This window comes from Ranitomeya imitator, chromosome 1 (assembly GCF_032444005.1).
Source record: "Ranitomeya imitator isolate aRanImi1 chromosome 1, aRanImi1.pri, whole genome shotgun sequence".
Lineage (NCBI taxonomy): Eukaryota > Metazoa > Chordata > Amphibia > Anura > Dendrobatidae > Ranitomeya > Ranitomeya imitator.
The window spans coordinates 1,217,159,044-1,217,186,589 of NC_091282.1; positions in this window are offsets into that span (position 1 = coordinate 1,217,159,044).

The following is a 27,546-nucleotide window of genomic DNA, read 5'->3' on the forward strand; positions in this document are numbered from 1 at the left end:
GACTCTGGAATTGACATCAGACCGGCTAGACTCTGCCTACCCTGTGATCCGGCACCCTGGACTGTGGATGCTGAAGCCTTCAGTAAAGGTAAAGAGACTGCACTCATTGTGTCCTCGTTATTCACTGCACCTTGCACCACACACCATCACCATCTACACTTCTGGGAAGCCCTGGGGACATACTTCACCTGTGGGAAGGTATACCATCTAGCTGCCATTCCATCACCCCAGCGGACCCCTAAGCAGCGTCGGTCACCCTGACCGAATACCACAGGTGGCGTCACGAACACTACCGTTATCTACAAACTCTAAACCCCTTTTATTGGACCTATGTACACTATTATACCCCATCTAGGGTCCATCTTCAAATACTGTACTTTCACACAACTACATAACATATAAATATATGTACATAACAGCATCAGAAACATTATATATATAATTATATACAATATCAACATGAGGAAAGGGAATGGGGCATCACACAGTCCCGATACACCCCTTACACTCCCCCCTCCTTTAAGATTGGTTGTCTCCGACCAAGTAAGAAGTAAAACGTTTTTATTATGTACATGAGAATACTCCATGCAGGGAGGTAGGCGAGATGAACAAACCACGTTGCAAGAGAGTCCTTATACAGGTGCCTGCTTCACAGTCCCCAGATAACACGATCAGTCTAAAACACTCCAATCCCATCCCCAGGACCTGTCACAGCAACCTCTTTAGGTCCTCAATCCTGGGAGAGGGTGTTTCCCCCTCTCCTTTGCGCAAAGTACTACCCTACTACCGTGGGTGCGCTGTCTGTCCCTAAAGCTCAGTCTGTTGCAACAGCCACACATGGTCCATTCCTCAGTCCAAGGGCAGAGTCCTGATATCCAGCAGGAATGGTGCAACAGGCGTCACAAAACTAAAATCAAAAGCAACAGTTAATCCTGTCCGTACCGGCCTCATTGCACCCGACTCCGAGGTGCTCCAGGGCTCCTTTTCCCGCAGGGACATGAAACAGTCCAAATTTTACAAAGGTGCAACAAGCACAACTTTTCCAACAGCAAGTTTTCCACAGTTTGACGACACGCATCACTTGTCGTGTTGTCCGTCCTTGGTTCGGGACGACATTGACTCTGCAACCGCAAGAGCCGTGGTCTGCCAAGGCAGGACAGAGGCAGAGCTGGATTGAGCAGTGGCCCGGACACAGGGAGCTGACTGGGTCTGCTCCGCGGCTGCATAGATCTTCCCCTTGGTACAGGATCACAGCCACCAAGAAGTACCTCCGCGGTCTGTCCTCTTTGATAAAGGAGACCCAATCCCCTTCATTCAGGGGTCTGCAGTATCTTATGGAAGCGGCATTGACATAAACTTTATCATTAGTGCCTAACTCCTGTATGAAACCGTTTCCGTGGTCTATGTCTTCGTGGACTAGTTGGCCGTGGGTGCGATGCCCAAGCATAGCGCCCCCTCCTGGTCGGCACAGCTCTGCCCACTGTGCCCAGGTCTCCTTCTCACGCCGTTTATTGTCTTTGATAACTCCCGCCATCCAGGCACCGTGCCCGGGAGATGGAAACGGGCCCTTCACCACCTGATGGAATCGCGACGAGACAAGAGACGAGTTGCCACTAGACAGGGGTCAGGTCTCCAGTGTTTGATGAGCGTGAGATAGGCTGAAAGGCGCAGGACCACTACGCAGGGGCTCGCTCCCTGGAACGGGAGGCCGAGAGACAGACTGGCCTTCTAGAGTGAGGGGTCTTGGCATAGACAAGCCTTCCGGGGGCAAAGGCCGAGGTGCACTCACCATCTCCGATTCCAGCAGCCTGACTGTGCCTGTGTGCACTCCTGCTCCCGATGCTGAAATTCCGGCTTGGCCTTCATTTCCGGCTCATTCACAGCTGCTGCTATTTCCGGTCCTCGATGGTGTGGAAGCACTGGCTCCGGGTGAAGAGGTTCTGGCTCCCGAGGATGGTGCTCCGGCAGCTACCGGCAGATCTCCTCCGTAGGTACAGGGTACCGGTCCGTGCGGAATTCATCGGCAACTTCCCTTAGTCCTACGGGTTGGGCCTTCTCCTCTTCTTGCCGCCATTACCACTCTACATAGTAACATAGTAACATAGTTAGTGAGGCCGAAAAAAGACATTTGTCCATCCAGTTCAGCCTATATTCCATCATAATAAATCCCCAGATCTACGTCCTTCTACAGAACCTAATTGTATGATACAATATTGTTCTGCTCCAGGAAGACATCCAGGCCTCTCTTGAACCCCTCGACTGAGTTCGCCATCACATGGCTTATGCCCCTGCAATGACTGGTCCAGGAATGGTCCATGCCATATCTCGCAATGGCGCCGCACAGCTGCTCACAAGATTTTTGCGTCCAGGCCCTCCACTCATTTCTCAGCACTCGGCGGTAGAGGGCGAGGTTTTACATTGCAATATCTGATTTGCACCACATTTATTGTTTTAGACATTTCTAGCGCAATATGTGACAAGAGGGTGTGGCTTAATCAGACGTTGTCAGAGCTGTGTGAAAATGGCACGACTTACAAGACGAGAACACAGAAACTGCACCAATACTTGTGCGACAAATAGCAAAACAGGTAGAAGTGAGCATTAGATATTCAGGAGGCAAGTTACACAGCATCAGTACATCTGCCCCATCAGGGCTAAGCACTATACCCTTGGGAAAAGGGGTCTATGCTATTGTATAATGACATGAAATATCTGTATTATATAATGGACACGAGCGTCGTCTGCAGAGACCTCTGCGCTCCTTACAGAAAGATTATCAGATCTAAGCACAAGATGGCGCAGCTAAGCGCAAAACCAGCAGGAAAAGACCCTGAAAATACAGAAAAAGTACAATGTACAGAAAGCAAAACCTGAATATCGCACCTACCTGACAGGATATAGCCGAGCTGCCTGATATTCACACATTGTGTGCCCAAAACCTGCAGAAACAGCCAAATACCGAGAGACAAGAACATAACAGCAGAATTACAGCTGCCAGTCTATGGATCTCTGCAGACAAGGAATTCATAGCTTTAATTGCACTTCTATACTCTCTGTACAAGAATATAGCTACTATAATACTGCTCCTATGTACAAGAATATACAGTAACTACTATAATACTGCCCCTATGTACAATAATATAACTACTATAATACTGCTCCTATGTACAAGAATGTAACTACTATAATACTGCCGCTATGTACAAGAATGTAACTACTATAATACTGCTCCTATGTACAAGAATATTACTACTATAATACTGCTCCTATGTACAAGAATGTAACTACTATAATACTGCTCCTATGTACAAGAATATTACTACTATAATACTGCTCCCTATGTACAAGAATATAACTACTATAATACTGCTCCTATGTACAAAAATATAACTACTATAATACTGCCCCTATGTACAAGAATATAACTACTATAATACTGTCCCTATGTACAAGAATATAACTACTATAATACTGCTCCTATGTACAAGAATATAACTACTATAATACTGCTCCTATGTACAATAATATAACTACTATAATACTGCTCCTATGTACAAGAATATAACTACTATAATACTGCCCCTATGTACAAGAATATAACTACTATAATACTGCCCCTATGTACAAGAATATAACTACTATAATACTGCTCCTATATACAACAATATACAGTAACTACTATAATACTGCTCCTATGTACAAGAATATAACTACTACAATACTGCTCCCTATGTACAAGAATATAACTACTATAATACTGCACCTATATACAAGAATATAACTACTATAATACTGCCCCTATGTACAAGAATATAACTACTATAATACTGCTCCTATATACAATAATATAACTACTATAATACTGCTCCTATGTACAGGAACATAACTACTATAATACTGCTCCTATGTACAAGAATATAACTACTATAATACTGTCCCCTATGTACAACAATATAACTACTATAATACTGCCCCCTATGTACAAGAATATAACTACTATAATACTGTCCCTATGTACAAGAATATAACTACTATAATACTGCTCCTATGTACAAGAATATAACTACTATAATACTGCTCCTATGTACAATAATATAACTACTATAATACTGCCCATATGTACAAGAATATAACTACTATAATACTGCTCCTATATACAAGAATATAACTACTATAATACTGCTCCTATATACAAGAATATAACTACTATAATACTGCTCCTATGTACAGTAACATAACCACTATAATACTGCTCCTATGTACAAGAATATAACTACTATAATACTGTCCCCTATGTACAACAATATAACTACTAAAATACTGCCCCCTATGTACAAGAATATAACTACTATAATACTGTCCCCTATGTACAAGAATATAACTACTATAATACTGCTCCTATGTACAAAAATATAACTACTATAATACTGCCCCTATGTACAGGAATGTAACTACTATAATACTGTCTCTATGTACAAGAATATAACTACTATAATACTGCTCCTATGTACAAGAATATAACTACTATAATACTGCCCCTATGTACAAGAATATAACTACTATAATACTGCTCCTATATACAACAATATACAGTAACTACTATAATACTGCTCCTATGTACAAGAATATAACTACTACAATACTGCTCCCTATGTACAAGAATATAACTACTATAATACTGCACCTATATACAAGAATATAACTACTATAATACTGCCCCTATGTACAAGAATATAACTACTATAATACTGCTCCTATATACAATAATATAACTACTATAATACTGCTCCTATGTACAGGAACATAACTACTATAATACTGCTCCTATGTACAAGAATATAACTACTATAATACTGTCCCCTATGTACAACAATATAACTACTATAATACTGCCCCCTATGTACAAGAATATAACTACTATAATACTGTCCCTATGTACAAGAATATAACTACTATAATACTGCTCCTATGTACAAGAATATAACTACTATAATACTGCCCCCTATGTACAAGAATATAACTACTATAATACTGTCCCTATGTACAAGAATATAACTACTATAATACTGCTCCTATGTACAAGAATATAACTACTATAATACTGTCCCTATGTACAAGAATATAACTACTATAATACTGCTCCTATGTACAAGAATATAACTACTATAATACTGCTCCTATATACAAGAATATAACTACTATAATACTGCTCCTATGTACAGTAACATAACCACTATAATACTGCTCCTATGTACAAGAATATAACTACTATAATACTGTCCCCTATGTACAACAATATAACTACTATAATACTGCCCCCTATGTACAAGAATATAACTACTATAATACTGTCCCCTATGTACAAGAATATAACTACTATAATACTGCTCCTATGTACAAAAATATAACTACTATAATACTGCCCCTATGTACAGGAATGTAACTACTATAATACTGTCTCTATGTACAAGAATATAACTACTATAATACTGCTCCTATGTACAATAATATAACTACTATAATACTGCTCCTATGTACAAGAATATAACTACTATAATACTGCCCCTATGTACAGGAATGTAACTACTATAATACTGCCTCTATGTACAAGAATGTAACTGCTATAATACTGCTCCTATGTACAATAATATAACTACTATAATACTGCTCCTATGTACAAGAATATAACTACTATAATACTGCCCCTATGTACAAGAATATAACTACTATAATACTGCCTCTATGTACAAGAATATAACTACTATAATACTGCTCCTATGTACAAGAATATAACTACTATAATACTGCCCCTATGTACAAGAATATAACTACTATAATACTGCCTCTATGTACAAGAATATAACTACTATAATACTGCCCCTATGTACAGGAATGTAACGACTATAATACTGCCTCTATGTACAAGAATATAACTACTATAATACTGCCTCTATGTACAAGAATATAACTACTATAATACTGCCCCTATGTACAAGAATATAACTACTATAATACTGCTCATATGTACAAGAATATAACTACTATAATACTGCTCCTATGTACAAGAATATAACTACTATAATGCTGCCCCTATGTACAGGAATGTAACTACTATAATACTGCCCCTATGTACAAGAATATAACTACTATAATGCTGCCCCCTATGTACAAGAATATAACTACCATAATACTGCCCCTATGTACAGGAATGTAACTACTATAATACGGCCTCTATGTACAAGAATATAACTACTATAATACTGCCCCTATGTACAGGAATATAACTACTATAATACTGCCCCTATGTACAAGAATATAACTACTATAATACTGCCCCTATGTACAAGAATATAACTACTATAATACTGCTCCTATGTACAAGAATATAACTACTATAATACTGCCCCCTATGTGCAAGAATATAACTGCTATAATACTGCCCCTATGTACAGGAATATAACTACTATAATACTGCCCCTATGTACAAGAATATAACTACTATAATACTGCCCCTATGTACAGGAATGTAACTACTATAATACTGCCTCTATGTACAAGAATATAACTACTATAATACTGCCCCTATGTACAAGAATATAACTACTATAATAATGCTCCTATGTACAAGAATATAACTACTATAATACTGCTTCTATGTACAAGAATATAACTACCATAATACTGCCCCTATGTACAAGAATATAACTACTATAATACTGCTCCTATGTACAAGAATATAACTACTATAATACTGCTCCTATGTACAAGAATATACAGTAACTACTATAATACTGCCCCTATGTACAATAATATAACTACTATAATACTGCTCCTATGTACAAGAATGTAACTACTATAATACTGCCCCTATGTACAAGAATATAACTACTATAATAATGCTCCTATGTACAAGAATATAACTACTATAATACTGCTTCTATGTACAAGAATATAACTACTATAATACTGCCCCTATGTACAAGAATATAACTACTATAATACTGCTCCTATGTACAAGAATATAATTACTATAATACTGCTCCTATGTACAAGAATATACAGTAACTACTATAATACTGCCGCTATGTACAAGAATGTAACTACTATAATACTGCTCCTATGTACAAGAATATTACTACTATAATACTGCTCCTATGTACAAGAATGTAACTACTATAATACTGCTCCTATGTACAAGAATATTACTACTATAATACTGCTCCCTATGTACAAGAATATAACTACTATAATACTGCTCCTATGTACAAGAATATAACTACTATAATACTGCCCCTATGTACAAGAATATAACTACTATAATACTGTCCCTATGTACAAGAATATAACTACTATAATACTGCTCCTATGTACAAGAATATAACTACTATAATACTGCTCCTATGTACAAGAATATAACTACTATAATACTGCTCCTATGTACAAGAATATAACTACTATAATACTGCCCCTATGTACAAGAATATAACTACTATAATACTGCCCCTATGTACAAGAATATAACTACTATAATACTGCTCCTATATACAAGAATATACAGTAACTACTATAATACTGCTCCTATGTACAAGAATATAACTACTACAATACTGCTCCCTATGTACAAGAATATAACTACTATAATACTGCTCCTATATACAAGAATATAACTACTATAATACTGCCCCTATGTACAAGAATATAACTACTATAATACTGCTCCTATATACAATAATATAACTACTATAATACTGCTCCTATGTACAGGAACATAACTACTATAATACTGCTCCTATGTACAAGAATATAACTACTATAATACTGTCCCCATGTACAACAATATAACTACTATAATACTGCCCCCTATGTACAAGAATATAACTACTATAATACTGTCCCTATGTACAAGAATATAGCTACTATAATACTGCTCCTATGTACAAGAATATAACTACTATAATACTGCTCCTATGTACAATAATATAACTACTATAATACTGCTCCTATGTACAGGAACATAACTACTATAATACTGCTCCTATGTACAAGAATATAACTACTATAATACTGTCCCCATGTACAACAATATAACTACTATAATACTGCCCCCTATGTACAAGAATATAACTACTATAATACTGTCCCCTATGTACAAGAATATAACTACTATAATACTGCTCCTATGTACAAGAATATAACTACTATAATACTGTCCCCTATGTACAGGAATGTAACTACTATAATACTGTCTCTATGTACAAGAATATAACTACTATAATACTGCTCCTATGTACAATAATATAACTACTATAATACTGCTCCTATGTACAAGAATATAACTACTATAATACTGCCCCTATGTACAGGAATGTAACTACTATAATACTGCCTCTATGTACAAGAATGTAACTGCTATAATACTGCTCCTATGTACAATAATATAACTACTATAATACTGCTCCTATGTACAAGAATATAACTACTATAATACTGCCCCTATGTACAAGAATATAACTACTATAATACTGCCTCTATGTACAAGAATATAACTACTATAATACTGCTCCTATGTACAAGAATATAACTACTATAATACTGCCCCTATGTACAAGAATATAACTACTATAATACTGCCTCTATGTACAAGAATATAACTACTATAATACTGCCCCTATGTACAGGAATGTAACGACTATAATACTGCCTCTATGTACAAGAATATAACTACTATAATACTGCCTCTATGTACAAGAATATAACTACTATAATACTGCTCCTATGTACAAGAATATAACTACTATAATGCTGCTCCTATGTACAAGAATATAACTACTATAATGCTGCCCCTATGTACAGGAATGTAACTACTATAATACTGCCCCTATGTACAAGAATATAACTACTATAATGCTGCCCCCTATGTACAAGAATATAACTACCATAATACTGCCCCTATGTACAGGAATGTAACTACTATAATGCGGCCTCTATGTACAAGAATATAACTACTATAATACTGCCCCTATGTACAGGAATATAACTACTATAATACTGCCCCTATGTACAAGAATATAACTACTATAATACTGCCCCTATGTACAAGAATATAACTACTATAATACTGCTCCTATGTACAAGAATATAACTACTATAATACTGCCCCCTATGTGCAAGAATATAACTGCTATAATACTGCCCCTATGTACAGGAATATAACTACTATAATACTGCCCCTATGTACAAGAATATAACTACTATAATACTGCCCCTATGTACAGGAATGTAACTACTATAATACTGCCTCTATGTACAAGAATATAACTACTATAATACTGCCCCTATGTACAAGAATATAACTACTATAATAATGCTCCTATGTACAAGAATATAACTACTATAATACTGCTTCTATGTACAAGAATATAACTACTATAATACTGCCCCTATGTACAAGAATATAACTACTATAATACTGCTCCTATGTACAAGAATATAACTACTATAATACTGCTCCTATGTACAAGAATATAACTACTATAATACTGCCCCTATGTACAAGAATATAACTACTATAATACTGCTTCTATGTACAAGAATATAACTACTATAATACTGCCCCCATGTACAAGAATATAACTACTATAATACTGCTCCTATGTACAAGAATATAACTACTATAATACTGCTCCTATGTACAAGAATATAACTACTATAATACTGCTCCTATGTACAATAATATAACTAGTATAATACTGACCCTATGTACAAGAATATAACTACTATAATACTGCTCCTATGTACAAGAATATAACTACTATAATACTGCTTGCTATGTACAAGAATATAACTACTATAATACTGCTCCTATGTACAAGAATATAACTACTATAATACTGCTCCTATATACAAGAATATAACTACTATAATACTGCCCCTATGTACAAGAATCTAACTACTATAATACTGCCCCTTTGTACAAGAATATAACTACTATAATACTGCTCCAATGTACAAGAATATAACTACTATAATACTGCCCCCTAAGTACAAGAATATAGCTACTATAATAATGCTCCTATGTACAAGAATATAACCACTATAATACTGCCCCCTATCTACAAGAATATAACTACTATAATACTGCTCCTATGTACAAGAATATAACCACTATAATACTGCCCCCTATGTACAAGAATATAACTACTATAATACTGCCCCTATGTACAAGAATATAACTACTATAATACTGCCCCCTAAGGACAAGAATATAACTACTATAATACTGCTCCTATGTAAAAGAATATAACTACTATAATACTGCTCCTATGTACAAGAATATAACTACTATAATACTGCCCCTACGTACAAGAATATAACTACTATAATACTGCCCCCTATGTAGAAGAATATAACTACCATAATACTGCTCCTATGTTCAAGAATATAACCACTATAATACTGCCCCCTATGTACAAGAATATAACTACTATAATACTGCCCCTATGTACAAGAGTATAACTACTATAATACTGCTCCAATGTACAAGAATATAACTACTATAATACTGCCCCCTAAGTACAAGAATATAACTACTATAATACTGCTCCTATGTACAAGAATATAACCACTATAATACTGCCCCCTATGTACAAGAATATAACTACTATAATACTGCTCCTATGTATAAGAATATAACTACTATAATACTGCTCCTATGTACAAGAATATAACTACTATAATACTGCCCCTATGTACAGGAATATAACTACTATAATACTGCTCCTATGTACAAGAATATAACTACTATAATACTGCTCCTATGTACAAGAATATAACTACTATAATACTGCTCCTATGTACAGGAATATAACTACTATTATACTGCTCCTATGTACAAAAATATAACTGCTATAATACTGCCACTATGTACAAGAATATAACTACTATAATACTGCTCCTATGTACAAGAATATAACTACTATAATACTGCCTCCTATGTACAAGAATATAACTACTATAATACTGCCCCTATGTACAAGAATATACAGTAACTACTATAATACTGTCCCTATGTACAAGAATATAACTACTATAATACTCCTCCTATGTACAAGAATATAACTGCTATAGTAACATAGTAACATAGTAAGGCCGAAAAAAGACATTTGTCCATCCAGTTCAGCCTATATTCCATCATAATAAATCCCCAGATCTACGTCCTTCTACAGAACCTAATAATTGTATGATACAATATTGTTCTGCTCCAGGAAGACATCCAGGCCTCTCTTGAACCCCTCGACTGAGTTCGCCATCACCACCTCCTCAGGCAAGCAATTCCAGATTCTCACTGCCCTAACAGTAAAGAATCCTCTTCTATGTTGGTGGAAAAACCTTCTCTCCTCCAGACGCAAAGAATGCCCCCTTGTGCCCGTCACCTTCCTTGGTATAAACAGATCCTCAGCGAGATATTTGTATTGTCCCCTTATATACTTATACATGGTTATTAGATCGCCCCTCAGTCGTCTTTTTTCTAGACTAAATAATCCTAATTTCGCTAATCTATCTGGGTATTGTAGTTCTCACATCCCCTTTATTAATTTTGTTGCCCTCCTTTGTACTCTCTCTAGTTCCATTATATCCTTCCTGAGCACCGGTGCCCAAAACTGGACACAGTACTCCATGTGCGGTCTAACTAGGGATTTGTACAGAGGCAGTATAATGCTCTCATCATGTGTATCCAGACCTCTTTTAATGCACCCCATGATCCTGTTTGCCTTGGCAGCTGCTGCCTGGCACTGGCTGCTCCAGGTAAGTTTATCATTAACTAGGATCCCCAAGTCCTTCTCCCTGTCAGATTTACCCAGTGGTTTCCCATTCAGTGTGTAATGGTGATATTGATTCCCTCTTCCCATGTGTATAACCTTACATTTATCATTGTTAAACCTCATCTGCCACCTTTCAGCCCAAGTTTCCAACTTATCCAGATCCATCTGTAGCAGAATACTATCTTCTCTTGTATTAACTGCTTTACATAGTTTTGTATCATCTGCAAATATCGATATTTTACTGTGTAAACCTTCTACCAGATCATTAATGAATATGTTGAAGAGAACAGGTCCCAATACTGACCCCTGCGGTACCCCACTGGTCACAGCGACCCAGTTAGAGACTATACCATTTATAACCACCCTCTGCTTTCTATCACTAAGCCAGTTACTAACCCATTTACACACATTTTCCCCCAGACCAAGCATTCTCATTTTGTGTACCAACCTCTTGTGCGGCACGGTATCAAACGCTTTGGAAAAATCGAGATATACCACGTCCAATGACTCACCGTGGTCCAGTCTATAGCTTACCTCTTCATAAAAACTGATTAGATTGGTTTGACAGGAGCGATTTCTCATAAACCCATGCTGATATGGAGTTAAACAGTTATTCTCATTGAGATAATCCAGAATAACATCCCTCAGAAACCCTTCAAATATTTTACCAACAATAGAGGTTAGACTTACTGGCCTATAATTTCCAGGTTCACTTTTAGAGCCCTTTTTGAATATTGGCACCACATTTGCTATGCGCCAATCCTGCGGAACAGACCCCGTCGCTATAGAGTCCCTAAAAATAAGAAATAATGGTTTATCTATTACATTACTTAGTTCTCTTAGTACTCGTGGGTGTATGCCACCCGGACCCGGAGATTTATCTATTTTAATCTTATTTAGCCGGTTTCGCACCTCTTCTTGGGTTAGATTGGTGACCCTTAATATAATATACTGCCACTATGTACAAGAATATAACTACTATAATACTGCTCCTATGTACAAGAATATAACTACTGTAATACTGCTCCTAATGTACAAGAATATAACTATTATATTAGAATGCTCTACCCCAAGATATTAGGACCATCCATAATTTGCATAGTTTTAGGCGCTCGCTCAAAACACATTTGTTCAGAGCGGCCTATCACGTTCACTAATCAAAGTTATGTTATGTTTGTGTGTGTGTGTAGCCCATTCACTATCCCCATCTATTCCCCAACCCCTGAAGATGGCCGGACCCTCATTGTAAATACATCATTGTAAATACTCACCTGTACTTTGTATCTCCCCTCCTCATTGTAGATTGTAAGCTCTCAGGAGCAGGGTCGTCTTATTTTGCTTTAATTATTGTATTGTTAACGTTGTTACTTATGACTTTTGTGTTTGAAACTGTTAAACTGTAAAGCGCTGCGGAATATGTTGGCGCTATATAAATAAAGATTATTATTATTATTATTATTACTGCCCCTTTGTACAAGAATATCATTACACTCCCTGACAGAAGTTATGTCGCTTATCCATGTTATGTAAATAAAAGCTTATTACCCGACGTTAAATTCATCCATTGGTTGTGTAAATTATTCTTTTGAAAGCTGAAACCCTCCTAAATGTGGTTTAGGTTAAGAAAATAAATTGGCATCAATGCAGAAATATTGATCAGTTAATGGACACAGAATGGTCAGAGTTTGGCAAGACAAAAGTTTTGTCGCCTGGTCATATAATGCACCCAATCCAAGTTTACATCCTCACCTGTGCTCAGTAAATGATCGGTTAATTAGTGTGTGTATATAAAATGAAACCCAGCACCCCAGAACTTCACTTGAACTGCAACTTGAGCTCTGACAGCATGCCAAAAATCCATCCTGCTACCAAAGCCTGGTGTAATGGTGTGATATGTTATGTGGGTATTATTTTGTGTATATTTATACTTTACTGATTTTCATAGTGTTCTCTTGTTGCCCTGTATCATTTTGTGTATTCCCCATATTGTCTAGAGTCTCAATTACCTTCCAAAAGGCTGATAATTGAATTAGCTCACTTACTGTCTGCAGCCTGACTGTATCTATGCCTCTTGATGACCCCCTGTAGTACCTTAATCCAAGAGGCACCTTGGTCAGGTCTGGGAGGCTTGGAAATGACCTCAACCTGTCTGTCTACCTCTGGACAGAAGGAGGGGGCTGGGGAGGACTTGAGCTGAAAGGCAGTTCCTGCGTGGTGAGGATGGTATGAACACAGCACCTCAGAGAGAAAGGGAAGCATATGGATTTTTTTATCCTCTGCTGGATTATTGGACTCTCATCTCCTTGGATATTTTATCCTGTTACTGAACTGCATTCATGTTCTGGACTATTGTATCCTCAGTGTGGTGGATTGTTTATGGACCTTTTAGTTTTGCCTATAATAAAGGTCTTGGGCTTGTTCACACTTCTCTTGCTCTGTTGATTGTGTGATACCGGAGAAGGAACCCGTGACAACTGGTGGCAGCAGTGGGATCAACAGAGCTTAACCAAATGGAGAACCACCCACAGAGTGAGTACAGAAATGGGACTGTATCCAGTTTACAGGAGAGAGCCAGAGACCTGGGCCTGAACTACCAGGGACTGACTAAAGAGGCCTTAATTGACTTACTGGTGGGTGCCACCTCCTCCCAGATGTCTGAAGGACAAGCACTGGAGACAGGGATCCCCCACCCCAAAAAGCCAGTGGTTGGTGTGGTACAAAGAAGAGATGGCGGTTCTGGGCCCAGGTGTCTCTCAGGAGTAAAAGGAGGAGGCTGCCCGCCGGGCACAGCGGAGACAAGAAGCAATGGAGGGAGTAAGGCAATGGTGAGTGTGAACCCAACGATCCGGGAGCATGTACGGATCACCTGGACAGAGTTTAAGCCATAAGATGAGGCTTCCAGAGATGTGGAGGAGTTCTTCAAGGACTTTGAGCAGCAGTGTGATGCGATGGAGGTGCCCCACTCTGGCTGAATGCGTTTGTTAGTGGGACTCCTGAACAAAAGCATGGCAGAGGCTTACCGAACCATTGACTCACAGCGGAATCGGGATTATAACATTGTAACATAGTAACATAGTTAGTAAGGCCGAAAAAAGACATTTGTCCATCCAGTTCAGCCTATATTCCATCATAATAAATACCCAGATCTACGTCCTTCTACAGAACCTAATAATTGTATGATACAATATTGTTCTGCTCCAGGAAAAGCAGACTATCCTGGATTACCATCCTATCACCCCAGACTCATATAGGGCCAAGTTCCAAGACCTCCCATGACCATGGGGGGATCATTTAGGATATATGTACATAAGATGTCCCAGGCATGTCAGAGATGGCTGGAAGCAGAAAACGCCTTTACTGTGGAAGATGTTATACAGGCGTTCCTTATAGAACAATTTCTTGCCAAGTGCCTCGCAGAGGTACGGGAATGTGTCTGGGCTGTGGATAGAGCTGCAGCCCTGGCCGATGAAGCCCTTACTATCCGACCGCACTGGAGGAGGCTTCTGGACAATGAACCACAACCTTCTCCCGCACCCCGCACACCTCCGATTATATCTGCCCTTCCACTTAGTCGCAAGCCGATGACAATCACGCCTTACAATCCTGGGCCCCAACAGTTCCAACCATGACACAGAGACATATCACAGAGAGGAGAAGTTATGGTTGTGGGCAATCTGGACATTTGCAGTCTGGCTGTCCCTCAAGGATTCGGAGGGGGCCCCACCTCATCCAGTGCATCTTGTGCACTCCATCCAGCCCGAGGAAGAGCTACCACCACCCCCACCAGAGTGGACCACCAACCACGGCACCATGGATACACCTCCTGGAGTGTACGGACTCCGACATTTGTCCTTTAGCTACTCAGAGCAACGGCACTGTCACCTGCAGGATGTCTTAATTGATGGATAAAAAGTGTCAGGATTTTGAGACACGGAGGCATTCCTGACTGTTGCTGACCCCCGTGTGGTTCGACCTGAGGCAATTCACCTAGGTCTGGGAATTCCCATTGTCCTGGCGGGGGTGCCCGCAAATATATACAGCGAGCATCTGTGTGTTTGGATTATGGTTGTGGAGAAAAACTGTTGGATTGGAGTTATGGGAGGACTTCCTGTAGATATCCTCCTTGGAAACGACAATCGGGAGTTACAGTGCCAATTTGTGGGAGCAGTCACCCGATTTACAGGCCCTTCAAGCACTAAGTCATCCGAACCTCACTGGGGAGCAACCACCATTAACCGCATCAGAGTTGCACCTTGGCCAAGCCCCTAACCGACCTGACCCGCAAGAACATGCCTAGGAATGTGACATGGACAACTGCATGTGAGTCACCCACCAGGGCAGCGGGGTACTCGGTACCGGGTCCGGTATTAAAGGGGAAGTCACGGTGGCTGTGACCCGGTCCGTGGCCCTGGGCACCCAATAAAGGGGACGGTCTTTTAAGGGGAATTGTGGTAAAGTCTGCTGCGACGTGACCTGTGGTGTTCGGTCAATAGTGGGACCGACGCTGCGCTAAAGGGGTCCTCTGGGGATGTTATTGCAGCACTGATGGTACACTTTCCACAGGTTAAGCGGGGTCCCCAGGGGTCCTAAGGTGTATGGTGGTGATGACGGTTGCCGGTAAATGAGTAAAGGACACAAGTTGTAAGTCTTTACCTGTTTACTGTATTCAAAAAAACCCTGTTTGGGAGAGAAGAACAGACAAATCGCGGCGCCCTAAGTGCGTAAACACAATATTATAGTCTTTAAAGGGTGCACAACTTTATGCACTCACCTGATAAAAGACTAAAATGGCTTTAGATCGTGTATCCTCCAAATTCCCTCTGAGATACTTTTCAATATACAGGGCTTGCAGCTTGCCTCGGGTGGATCCAAGTGAGAGAGCCAGAGTAAGGCTCACACAGGATGAGTAGTTCAAGAAAAGCACATCCAGCCCATGAATGGCAGCGCTTCCCAGGACTCACATTCAAAGATGATATTTCATATTTTTTTATTTCATAACTTAAAATAGAAGAGATATCTCTTCTATTTTAAGTTATAAAATAAAAAAATATGAAATATCATCTTTGAATGTGAGTCCTGGGAAGCGCTGCCATTCATGGGCTTGTTTACTGTATTTGGCAGGCCACAGTCCAGGGCACCGGCAACAAGTACATAGGAGTCCAGGCAGCCCGGAAACAAGCGGAATCCCCTTGGCAAGTCAAGTTAGGAGCCTTCCAATCTGCACTTGCTAAAGTCCCTTGTTGCCTGAAGTGTTCCAAACAAGGTCCTAATTCTTTCAGTTCTTCTGTCCTGAGACAGGTACGCGTATGGCAGGCAGCTTGAGCTGTACTTTTTGGGGTCTCTACACGGTGACTCCAAGCTTCAGGATGCTACTGTGTCACAGGTGTAATTTGTCTGTATGATCTTATGCCCTCCGGTTCTGCTGAGTGTCCTGTAGTTCCTCTCTAGCCTCAGGCTCCCGGTACCCGGTCTCTCCACACTGACTCCTCAGAGGCCTATTCTCAGCCTCCTTGAGCCCTGAATCTCTCCTCTGCTCCTTTCCTGTCTATCCTCGCTCACAGACTGTCTGTACAAACTGCACTGACTCCTCCTCCAAACCAGGATCTTTATCCAGGGAAACTGCCCTAAAACAGGGTTTTGAGCTCCCCCTTCTGGCCTGGATTTGGAAGGTGTTGTGTGTATGATAACCTGCCAAAGGGAATCTCACTTGTCTCCAGGCAATGGCATAGCACTACCCTCCTCGAGAGGAAGGAAGCACTACTGTGGTACCCGAACTTCTGGGGTGCCACACATGCAAGGATGCCTTTTCAGCGTTAAAGACTGCCCTCATGACTGCTCCTGTCTTGGCTGCCCCTGAATATAAGCACAGGTTCCTCGTGCAGACAGATGCATCCTCCTTTTGGATTGGGGCAGTACTTTATCAAGTGAACGCTGCTGGAGAAGAACATCCTGTTGCTTTTCCCAGTCGGAAACTACTGGATCAGGAAGTTGCCTATGCCACTATTGAAAAGGAGTGCCTTGCCATCATATGGGCGCTAAAAAAAATCGCAGCCATACTTGTATGGCAGAGACTTTAGAATTGTTACAGACCACAACCCCCTCACATGGCTGAACCGCGTATCAGGAGACAATGGGAGATTGCTGCAGTGGAGCTTGTCCTTAAAACCCTACAGCTTCTCCATCCAATACAAGCGGGGAAGCCACCAGAACGCAGATGGACTGTCTCGACAAGAAGAACCATAGGCTCCCCAGGCTGGCCTACCCTGCCACTGTACAAGGAACTATAAACGATTGAGCAATGTGGACTAACCTCAGGAAGTCTGTGTGAGCCCTGAGCTGGAAGTTACCTCAGGAACTGTGAGAATCCTGGACTGGAAGTCACCTCAGGAAGTGTGAGAGTTCTGAGCTGGGAGTTACCTCAGGAAGTGTGAGAGTCCCTAACTGGGAGTTACCTCAGGATGTGTGAGAGTCCTGAGCTGTGAGTTACCTCAGGAAGTGTGAGAGTCCTGAACTGGGAGTTACCTCAGGAAGTGTGTGAGCCCAGAACTGGAAGTTACCTCAGGAACTGTGAGAGTCCTGAGCTGGGAGTTACCTTAGGAAGTGTGAGAGTCCTGAGCTGGGAGTTATCTCAGGAAGTCTGTGTGAGCCCTGAGCTGAAAGTTACCTCAGAAAGTGTGAGAGTCCTGAGCTGGGAGTTATCTCAGGAAGTGTGAGAGTCCTGAACTGGGAGTTACCTCAGGAAGTGTGAGAGTCCTGAACTGGGAGTTACCTCAGGATGTGTGAGAGTCCTGAGCTGGGAGTTACCTCAGGAAGTGTGAGATTCCTGAGCTGGAATTTACCTCAGGAAGTGTGTGAGCCCAGAACTGGAAGTTACCTCAGGAACTGTGAGAGTCCAGAGCTGGGAGTTACCTCAGGATGTGTGAGAGTCCTGAGCTGGGAGTTACCTCAGGATGTGTGAGAGTCCTGAGCTGGGAGTTACCTCAGGAAGTGTGAGAGTCCTGAGCTGGGAGTTACCCCAGGAAATGTGAGTGTTCTAAGCTGGGCGTTACCTTAAGAAGTGTGAGAGTTCTGAGCTGGGCGTTACCTCAGGAAGTGTGAGAGCCCTGAGCTGGGAGTTACCTCAGGAAATGTGAGTGTTCTGAGCTGAGCGTTACCTTAGGAAGTGTGAGAGTTCTGAGCTGGGCGTTACCTCAGGAAGTGTGAGAGCCCTGAGCTGGGAGTTACCTCAGGAAATGTGAGTGTTCTGAGCTGGGCGTTACCTTAGGAAGTGTAAGAGTTCTGAGCTGGGCGTTACCTCAGGAAGTGTGAGAGCCCTGAGCTGGAAGTTACCTCAGAAACTGTGCTAGGCTGCGAGCCCTGATCTGGGAGTTACCTCAGGAAATCTGTGTGAGCCCTGAGCTATTTCTATGGCAGCTTGTTGTGAGGAGAATAATCATTTAGCTTTCATACACACATTGGCCAGTAGATGGCAGTACAGCACATTTATTGGTCATAGGTATATAATGCAACTCCTAACTCACAGCGCCCAAACTAATCCTGACACACCCGAACAAATCTACTGCCACATGACAACTGCCTCATTCAGCAGCAGTAGAACAGCTGCCCCGACAGCGCCGTTTTGCATATGAGCTTCCAAAGGGGGCGTAAATTACATGGCTGGTAGAAGTGCCTTAAGAATGTCCTGCTATGAAATGATTGGATAGGGGGTCAGTGGCAGGGGTCAGTGGCACTTCTCCGCTCCATAAAGCCCATCCTGGACGTGAAAAGTTGATTTCTGGTTTCCATTCTGGAACGCATGCGTGGGACGCATGGAGTTCCTTGTGCACAGGACCGAAAGTCAGGGTAGCCGTGAAGTAAACAGGCTCACCTCCCACCTCTGACAACAAGCAGAGGGGCGGGGATCAAATAATGAATGCAGGGAAGTGTGGCAACATAGCTGTAGCGGTGTTTAAAAGGGCCATGGTAATTAGTGTTTCTAAACATACATGGACAAAATAATTGTGTAGATATATATTGGCCAAAAAAGGGGGATACAATAAGAAACAAGTTTAGAAATATTATGTGTGTGATGAAAGAGTGAGGGAAAAATAAATAGACATGGTGCATTAAAAAGGAAAAATTAGGGAAAGGAAAAAATTAAGTGTGCAAACCTATCAATGTATGTGTATCTTGTATATAACAGTTGTATATAACTTGATTGCCATATATAAAAGCTACAGAATATACAAAAAGTGCTGTGTGCAAATACAGGAGCTTCTTAAAAAATTAGAATATCATCAAAAAGTTATTTTATTTCAGTTCTTTAATACAAAAAGTGAAACATATATTCTATAGAGTCATTGCACACAGAGTGATCTATTTCACTTTTTTATTTCTGTTAATGTCGATGATTATGGTGTTCAGCCAATGAAAATACAAAAGTCATTATCCCTCAGTAAATTAGAATATCTTATAACACCAGCTTGAAAAATGATTGTAAAATCCGAAATGTTGGCCTACTGAAATGTCTGTTCAGTAAATGCACTCAATACTTGGTTGGGCTCCTTATGCATCAATTACTGCATGAATGCGGCGTGCCATGGAGGCGATCAGCCTGTGGCACTGCTGAGGGGTTATGGAAGCCCAGGTTGCTTTGATAGTAGCCTTCAGCTCGTCTGCATTGTTGGGTCTGGTGTCTCTCATCTTTCCTTTTAACAATTCTCTATGGAGATAAGTTCAGGCGAGTTTGCTGCCAATCAAGCACAGTGATACTGTTGTTTTTACACCAGGTATTGGTACTTTTGACAGTGTGGACAGGGGCCAATTCCTGCTGGAGAATGACATTTCCATCTCCAAAAAGTTGCCGGCAGAGGGAAGCATGAAGAGCTCTACAATGTCCTGGTAGACGGCTGCGCTGACTTTGGTCTTGATAAAACCCAGTGGACCTACACCAGCAGATGACATGGCTCCCCAAACCATCACTGATTGTGGAGACTTCACACCAGACCTTGGAAATCAAAGTCCCAGAGTCTGGAGGAAGAGTGGAGAGGCCACAATCCAAGCTGCAGGAGGTCTAGTGTGAAGTTTCCACAATCAGTGGTGGTTTGAGGAGTGCTGTGTGCAAATCGCTATAAATAAAGATATAAAGAAGATTTTACCAAATACTCACTCAATTGTGGCAAGACGCTCTGGTAATTTAAAAGACTTATTGTTCTGCAGCCATTACAATGCTTCTACACCAAAACAATCTCGAACTCCAAAAGGCTTTTTCCCGTGTGGAATGTGTAAAGCTTGAAGTAACTTAATAAAAAGCAAAACGTTCTAATCACGATGGAACCAAAGAATATGAAAATCGAAGGACACTGAATTGTTCATCAAAAGGAGGAATTTACCACACTGAATGCCGTCGCAAAAAGGTTTATGAAGGACTCACCACCAGAGAACCAAAGATAAGAACAAGAGAACACGTGAGAGATATCGAGAAATCGATTGTGACGGAGGATGTGAGTACTTTATAAACCTTGCCTAGGCACTTTAAATCCTATCACAAACGTGACCCCTCAGGTCTTAAAATTAAAGCCATAGACCAGATAACTTTAGGAATAAGAGGGGGAGACGTAGGTAAAACCTTAGCGCAATTAGAGAATAAATGGATATATAGATTGGGAACCTTAGCGCCACAGGGTCTAAACGAAAATTTGGGTTTTAGTGCTTTTCTGTAATTCTGTTTTCCTGTTAAACTATCCTGTGATATACATGGTTTTAATATTTCTCTTTTAATTTTTGTATTTTCAATTTTAGATTTCCATAAGTGTGGATCAGTGCCTTTTACCCCTTTATTATAACGATCTGCATGTGACTGCCTTCTTGCTGTGAATCCTTGGAGCAGGGATGGAGTGGGGTGCCATGAACAGATCAATGATCTTTATGAGGGACAAGACTTTCCATGAGGAATTTTTCTTTACTTGTCCTATGAGGACCATGAAGACTCTCTTGACATTGAATGGACTATTGGACCCCCCATTTTTCAGCTTACCTTTACGTTCAGCACGTGAGCATCAGCTTCTGAAATCCCTGTCTTCATCATCAGACTCTGAAGCATGATTTCAACTATTCCACCAAGACTGAACTGGTTCGCAGAACTGGACTTTTATGTATAATGTCCATCAATCTGTTGCTCAAAATATTGAATATAGGGCAAAGTAATTTTTTTTCCTTCAAAAAATGTTCTGTGTTATTTTTAGTCACCATAAACTTTGACAAGTTCCCTTAATTTTAGTACATATTCACATTATAATATATAGCATTTCACATTTATATAAGGGTGCCTTTCATAAAATTAGAATATCATCAAAAAGTAAATCTCATATATTCTATAGTCATTACACACAGAGTGATCTATTTCATGTGTTTATTTCTGTTAATGTTGATGATTATGACTTACAGCCAATGACAACACAAAAGTCATTATCTCAGTAAATTAGAATAATTAATAATAAACACCTGTAAAGGCTCCTAGGTGATTATAAAGGTCCTTAGTCTGATTCAGTAGCTCCACAATCATGGGGAAGACTGCTGACCTGACAGATGTCCAGAAGGCGTCACTGACACACTCCACAAGGAGGGGAAGCCACAAAAGATCATCGGTAAAGAAGCCGACTATTCACACAGTGCTGTATCCAAGGATATTAATGGAAAGTTGAGTGGAAGGAAAAAGTGTGGTAGAAAAAGGTGCACAAGCAACCGGGATAACCGCAGCCTGGAAAGGATTGTTAAGAAAAGGCCATTCAGTAATGTGGGGGAGATTCACAAGGAGCGGACGCTGCTGGAGTCATTACTCCACCACACACAGACGTCTCCAGGACATGGGCGACAAGTGTCACATTCCTTGTGTCCGGCCACTCATGACCAATAGACAACGCCAGAAGCGTCTTACCTGGGCCGAGGAGAAAAAGAACCGGACTGTTGTCAGGGATCCAAGGTGTTGTGTTCAGATGAAAGTAAATTTTGCATTTCATTTGTAAGTCATGGTCCAGAGTCTGGAGGAAGAGTGGAGAGGCCACAATCCGAGCTGCTGGAGGTCTGGTGTGAAGTCTCCACAATCAGTGATGGTTTGGGGAGCCATGGCTTCACCTAACCACTATCCATGAGTGGAGAAAAAGTTTTGGTGTTATCATTCATATTCTCTGACAAAGGCCAAGAAAGCAAAAATTCTGTTGGGGTATGTAAACATTTGAGCACAACTGTATATATGTATACATTCCTTGTGCTGGAATCAGAGGTGTAGATAACATAGGCTCCCTGTGAGCTCCTTAATTGCCTGCCTGGTTATAGAAGCAGCCACGGCCTCGCCCATCACCTGTCAGCCAATTGTGTAACTGTCCTGACTATTGGAGGCGGCACAGTACTGGTCCATTACCATGTGGCCACGGCTGGGAGATAGGTGCGGGATCTCCTGGCTGTTCCCTGACAATCTCCTGTATCTATCTGCATCCTACTGTGTATGATTGGCACTTGGCCGCCCATCTAGACCTCCCCCCGCTCAGCGTCTTCCACGGATCGTTTGCAGCTCTCGGTAAATACTTTGTGCATCATGAGAACTTGGTGCGACACAAACAGAGTCAAACTGTTAAACACGGGGAATGAACACAGCTGCAAACTGTGAAAGTGCTGCGAGAGAAAGTAACAGAACGGCAGAAACACCTTCCTGCACCCTGCTGTGCCCGGAATAAGAGGGAAGCAGGGACCGCGAGCAGAGAGCTAAAGCCAGGACCTATAGGAGGGGGACCACGAGCTGATAGATAAAGCCAGGACCTATAGGAGGGGGATCGCGAGCTGATAGATAAAGCCAGGACCTATAGGAGGGGGATCGCGAGCTGATAGATGAAGCCAGGACCTATAGGAGGGGGACCACGAGCTGATAGATGAAGCCAGGACCTATAGGAGGGGGATCGCGAGCTGATAGATGAAGCCAGGACCTATAGGAGGGGGACCACGAGCTGATAGATGAAGCCAGGACCTATAGGAGGGGGACAGCGAGCTGATAGATAAAGCCAGGACCTATAGGAGGGGGATCGCGAGCTGATAGATGAAGCCAGGACCTATAGGAGGGGGACAGCGAGCTGATAGATAAAGCCAGGACCTATAGGAGGGGGACAGCGAGCTGATAGATGAAGCCAGGACCTATAGGAGGGGGACCGCGAGCTGATAGATGAAGCCAGGACCTATAGGAGGGGGACAGCGAGCTGATAGATAAAGCCAGGACCTATAGGAGGGGGATCGCGAGCTGATAGATAAAGCCAGGACCTATAGGAGGGGGACCGCGAGCTGATAGATGAAGCCAGGACCTATAGGAGGGGGACAGCGAGCTGATAGATAAAGCCAGGACCTATAGGATGGGGATCGCGAGCTGATAGATAAAGCCAGGACCTATAGGAGGGGGACCACGAGCTGATAGATGAAGCCAGGACCTATAGGAGGGGGACCACGAGCTGATAGATGAAGCCAGGACCTATAGGAGGGGGACAGCGAGCTGATAGATAAAGCCAGGACCTATAGGAGGGGGATCGCGAGCTGATAGATAAAGCCAGGACCTATAGGAGGGGGACCACGAGCTGATAGATGAAGCCAGGACCTATAGGAGGGGGACAGCGAGCTGATAGATAAAGCCAGGACCTATAGGAGGGGGACAGCGAGCTGATAGATAAAGCCAGGACCTATAGGAGGGGGACCACGAGCTGATAGATGAAGCCAGGACCTATAGGAGGGGGACAGCGAGCTGATAGATAAAGCCAGGACCTATAGGAGGGGGACAGCGAGCTGATAGATAAAGCCAGGACCTATAGGAGGGGGATCGCGAGCTGATAGATGAAGCCAGGACCTATAGGAGGGGGACAGCGAGCTGATAGATAAAGCCAGGACCTATAGGAGGGGGACAGCGAGCTGATAGATAAAGCCAGGACCTATAGGAGGGGGACCACGAGCTGATAGATGAAGCCAGGACCTATAGGAGGGGGACAGCGAGCTGATAGATAAAGCCAGGACCTATAGGAGGGGGACAGCGAGCTGATAGATAAAGCCAGGACCTATAGGAGGGGGACCACGAGCTGATAGATGAAGCCAGGACCTATAGGAGGGGGACAGCGAGCTGATAGATAAAGCCAGGACCTATAGGAGGGGGACAGCGAGCTGATAGATAAAGCCAGGACCTATAGGAGGGGGATCGCGAGCTGATAGATAAAGCCAGGACCTATAGGAGGGGGACCACGAGCTGATAGATGAAGCCAGGACCTATAGGAGGGGGACAGCGAGCTGATAGATGAAGCCAGGACCTATAGGAGGGGGACAGCGAGCTGATAGATAAAGCCAGGACCTATAGGAGGGGGACCACGAGCTGATAGATGAAGCCAGGACCTATAGGAGGGGGACAGCGAGCTGATAGATGAAGCCAGGACCTATAGGAGGGGGACAGCGAGCTGATAGATAAAGCCAGGACCTATAGGAGGGGGACCACGAGCTGATAGATGAAGCCAGGGCCTATAGGAGGGGGACAGCGAGCTGATAGATAAAGCCAGGACCTATAGGAGGGGGACCGCGAGCTGATAGATAAAGCCAGGACCTATAGGAGGGGGACCACGAGCTGATAGATGAAGCCAGGACCTATAGGAGGGGGACAGCGAGCTGATAGATAAAGCCAGGACCTATAGGAGGGGGACAGCGAGCTGATAGATAAAGCCAGGACCTACAGTTAGGGCCAGAAATATTTGGACAGTGACACACGTTTTGTTATTTTAGCTGTTTACAAAAACATGTTCAGAAATAAAATTATATATGTAATATGGGCTGAAAGTGCACACTCCCAGCTGCAATATGATAGTTTCCACATCCAAATCGGAGAAAGGGTTTAGGAATCATAGCTCTGTAATGCATAGCGTCCTCTTTTTCAAGGGACCAAAAGTAATTGGACAATGGACTCTAAGGGCTGCAATTAACTCTGAAGGCGTCTCCCTCGTTAACCTGTAATCAATGAAGTAGTTAAAAGGTCAGGGGTGGATTCCAGGTGTGTGGTTTTGCATTTGGAAGCTGTTGCTGTGAGCAGACAACATGCGGTCAAAGGAACTCTCAATTGAGGTGAAGCAGAACATCCTGAGGCTGAAAAAAAAGGAAAAATCCATCAGAGAGATAGCAGACATGCTTGGAGTAGCAAAATCAACAGTTGGGTACATTCTGAGAAAAAAGGAATTGACTGGTGAGCTTGGGAACTCAAAAAGGCCTGGGCGTCCACGGATGACAACAGTGGTGGATGATCGCCGCATACTTAATTTGGTGAAGAAGAACCCGTTCACAACATCAACTGAAGTCCAGAACACTCTCAGTGAAGTAGGTGTATCTGTCTCTAAGTCAACAGTAAAGAGAAGACTCCATGACAGTAAATACAAAGGGTTCACATCTAGATGCAAACCATTCATCAATACCAAAAATAGACAGAAAAACACCTCAAGAAGCCAGCTCAGTTCTGGAAAAGTATTCTATGGACAGATGAGACAAAGATCAACCTGTACCAGAATGATGGGAAGAAAAAAGGGAACGGCACATGATCCAAGGCACACCACATCCTCTGTAAAACATGGTGGAGGCAACGTGATGGCATGGGCATGCATGGCTTTCAATGGCACTGGGTCACTTGTGTTTATTGATGACATAAGAGCAGACAAGAGTAGCCGGATGAATTCTGAAGTGTACCGGGATATACTTTCAGCCCAGATTCAGCCAAATGCTGCAAAGTTGATTGGACGGCGCTTCATAGTACAGATGGACAATGACCCCAAGCATACAGCCAAAGCTACCCAGGAGTTCATGAGTGCCAAAAAGTGGAACATTCTGCAATGGCCAAGTCAATCTCAAGATCTAAACCCAATTGAGCATGCATTTCACTTGCTCAAATCCAGACTTAAGACGGAAAGACCCACAAACAAGCAAGACCTGAAGGCTGCGGCTGTAAAGGCCTGGCAAAGCATTAAGAAGGAGGAAACCCAGCGTTTGGTGATGTCCATGGGTTCCAGACTTAAGGCAGTGATTGCCTCCAAAGGATTTGCAACAAAATATTGAAAATAAAAATATTTTGTCTGGGTTATGTTTATTTGTCCAATTACTTTTGACCTCCTAAAATGTGGAGTGTTTGTAAAGAAATGTGTACAATTCCTACATTTTCTATCAGATATTTTTGTTCAACCCTTCAAATTAAACGTTACAATCTGCACTTGAATTCTGTTGTAGAGGTTTCATTTCAAATCCAATGTGGTGGCATGCAGAGCCCAACTCGCGAAAATTGTGTCACTGTCCAAATATTTCTGGCCCTAACTGTATAGGAGGGGGACCACGAGCTGATAGATGAAGCCAGGACCTATAGGAGGGGGACAGCGAGCTGATAGATAAAGCCAGGACCTATAGGAGGGGGACAGCGAGCTGATAGATAAAGCCAGGACCTATAGGAGGGGGATCGCGAGCTGATAGATGAAGCCAGGACCTATAGGAGGGGGATCGCGAGCTGATAGATAAAGCCAGGACCTATAGGAGGGGGACCACGAGCTGATAGATGAAGCCAGGACCTATAGGAGGGGGACAGCGAGCTGATAGATAAAGCCAGGACCTATAGGAGGGGGACAGCGAGCTGATAGATAAAGCCAGGACCTATAGGAGGGGGATCGCGAGCTGATAGATGAAGCCAGGACCTATAGGAGGGGGA